Source organism: Rattus rattus, chromosome X (assembly GCF_011064425.1).
Source record: "Rattus rattus isolate New Zealand chromosome X, Rrattus_CSIRO_v1, whole genome shotgun sequence".
Lineage (NCBI taxonomy): Eukaryota > Metazoa > Chordata > Mammalia > Rodentia > Muridae > Rattus > Rattus rattus.
The window spans coordinates 129,588,376-129,591,303 of record NC_046172.1 but is presented as its reverse complement, the minus strand read 5'-3'; the positions used below and the strand labels follow the sequence as shown (position 1 = coordinate 129,591,303).

The following is a 2,928-nucleotide window of genomic DNA, read 5'->3' as shown; positions in this document are numbered from 1 at the left end:
TCTGGCTACTTGTTTCAGAGGTGTCAGTGTATGGCCACTTGGCTCTGATGTTTCTGGTTCTAATGAAGACAGACAGGGCATGGTAGAGTAGAGATGCTTTCCTCATGCTGGCCAGGAATCAAGTAACAATGGAAAGGAGCTGAGAACAAATATACTTTTTCCAACTAAGCTCCACCTCTTGAAGTTCATACTTCTTCAGTGAATTCATTGATGAAGTTGGAGACCTTATGACATTAATACCCTCTCAAAATCTTCACCTCTCTACATTGCTGCAATAGAGACCAAGCCTAAAACATATGAGCTCCTGTGGGACTCTTCAGATCCAAACCTTAAGTAGTTTGCATTCTATAAAATGTCATATAAATAACGTCACAAACACTTTTTGACTACCTTCTGTCAGTCAGCATAGTTATTTTGAGAGGTATCCATGTTGTAACACATCAATATTTTATTTGTACTTTTAGTGGTATATAACACAATCATTGATTCAATCATATGTTGATTGATATTTGACAAATACAGTTATCATCAACATTTGCTATAAATCTATGAATGGACTTGCCTTCACTACTCACATAAAAATTTGGAAATAGTACTGCTAATTCATATAAAGATGCACATTTAATTGTTAATTAGGTTGACAAAGTATTTTCCCCCAAACTAATACTTCATATTCCCAAAAGTAGCATGTACATGATCTACATGCTCTGCATCCCAGCCAACACTTGTTATAGGCTGAGCTTTGAAGTTTAGCGCTTCTAATGTGTGGGTAGTTACATTTCATTGAAGTTCTAACTTTTAATTTTAGGAAAAAGACTAATTATCCTGGGCATTTTTCCATGTGTCGTTCACAACAACAAAGCTCCTTTTGCAGAGTGTCTGTTCAAATCTAAATCTATGTTAGACATTGGCCGTTTATCATTTGTTCACTGTTATATTTATTTTATATATTCTGAATATAACTCCATTTACACAGATATCATTTGTGAATTTTTCCAAGATTATAGATTGCATTTTCAACTAGATTATTTTTTTCATTTTTTGACAGTTTCATATATGTATATAATGAATTTTAGGAACTTCACCCTCATTACCTTTTCTTTTTTTTTTAAACATATTTATTAGGATGCTCGACAGTGAACATGTAATCACCTTCTTTATGGAGGGAGAATACACCTGAACATGTTGCGAGAGAAAGAGGATGAGGGCTCCACAAGAACTCCCCATTTACCAAGGAGAGGCTGTTTCCTGCTAGCACTGTCTCTGCTGTACACTCCAGCCAAACAGCCACGGTTTCCCCAGAATCCCTTTGAGCTGTTACTGCCTCAGATATGGGAGAATATAAGGTTACACATGTCAAAAACACACAGGACATCAATAAATGGCACCTGGACAATAGGCCTAACATTATCAAATTTGTTCAAATGATAAGGGGTGGGAGGGACTGCTACCCAAAGAAAGTTCCCCGGAGTCACAGTAGCATTTATAGAAATCTTACATCAAAAGCACAAGGGACCAGTAAAGTATCTACTATCCCTGGCGTAAGTTTCTCCTGGTTCTTCTTGTTGTTAAATGGTGATTCTGCCTTTCACCCTATCTTTTAGCTATCATTTCAATTAAAAAAGGAAACTAAAAAATGGCAGAAGAGGACGAGAGAGATGGTGAAAACAAACTTGTTCAGACAAAAAAAAAAATACAAAATCAGATATAGCACAACAGGATAGAGACTGGCTGAAAAACAGTACACGCTTAACAGACATGATACACAAACTCAGGGGTGGGAGGAGACAGGAGAGGGCAGAGGCCACGGCCCACACCCAGGAGCCCCGCCATAAACTGCTGAATGGACTGGATCTGCTGCTTTAGCTGAGAGCCCTTTGATGGTTACAGAACAGGCTGGCGACCGGCCCGGAGACCCACAGGCCCGGCCCTAAAGCCTGCTAGGAGCACGCAAATACATAGGGGACATTCTTGTCTTCACACAGCAGAGGGAGGTGCAGGATGATCTCCAAGGGCTCAGCATCTGCTGCCATCACAATGAACTCAGAGACGCCTCTGTTGAGGGTTTTGGTGTCTTCATTGGCTCCTTTCCGAAGCTGCTTGTAGTTACAGGACTGCTGAACAAGGTCCAGCAACTTCTTGGTGAGGTGGGCATCTGCGAGGGGATAGGCCTTCGGGTTCACATCAGCCTCCGTCATGGCTGCGGTGCTCAGGCCTCACCGAGAGTTCATAACAGCCCACCTCAGACAGACAGAAAAAGCAGTGGAAACCAATCCAGGAGAGGTGAGAGCGGAAGTCCCCATTACCTTTTCTAACCCCCTTTTCTCTCATTCTCCCACAGAAACTCTTCTTCTTAACAAGCCCCCTCTTGCTTTAACGTGTTTTTGCTTGGGGAACCCACTGAATTTAGTTAGAAAACAGGTGGGAGATTATTTCTGCAGCATAGATAAATTTTAAAATATTAAAAATTTCCAACTTATCAAATATTTCTGTTATAGATCCAACTTTAAGAATATTGACAACTGGGGGTTGTGCCTATTGACTGGAGGTAGTCTCTACAGGTTCTCTCTCCCTTTTGTTGTGTATTTCAGCAAAAGTCATCACTGTTGAGTCCTGGGAGCCTCTTGCTTCCCTGGTGTCTGGGACTTTTTAGTGGCTACCCCCAGTTCCCCATCCCCAACTGCTACACATTTATTTCTATTGGATTCCTGACCCTCTGTACTTATCTCCTGTTCCTTCCAATACCTTATCCTGCTGCCTTTTTTTCTCTCCCCCTCTTTTCTCATTCCCAGGTCCCTCCCTCTCTTTACCTCCTATGATTATTTTTCCCCCTTCTATGTAGGATAGAAGCATCCACACTTTTGGTCTTCCCTTCTTTCTTGAGCTCTATATGGTTTGTGTGGCTGAATCATGGGTATTTGAACTTTT

The 2,928-nt window shown here is 41.1% G+C and overlaps 1 pseudogene; it reads right to left on the bottom strand.

The window, feature by feature from the left end:
- Nucleotides 1–1,749: 1,749 nt before the first annotated feature.
- Nucleotides 1,750–2,251, bottom strand: LOC116888226 (annotated as a pseudogene).
- Nucleotides 2,252–2,928: the final 677 nt, after the last annotated feature.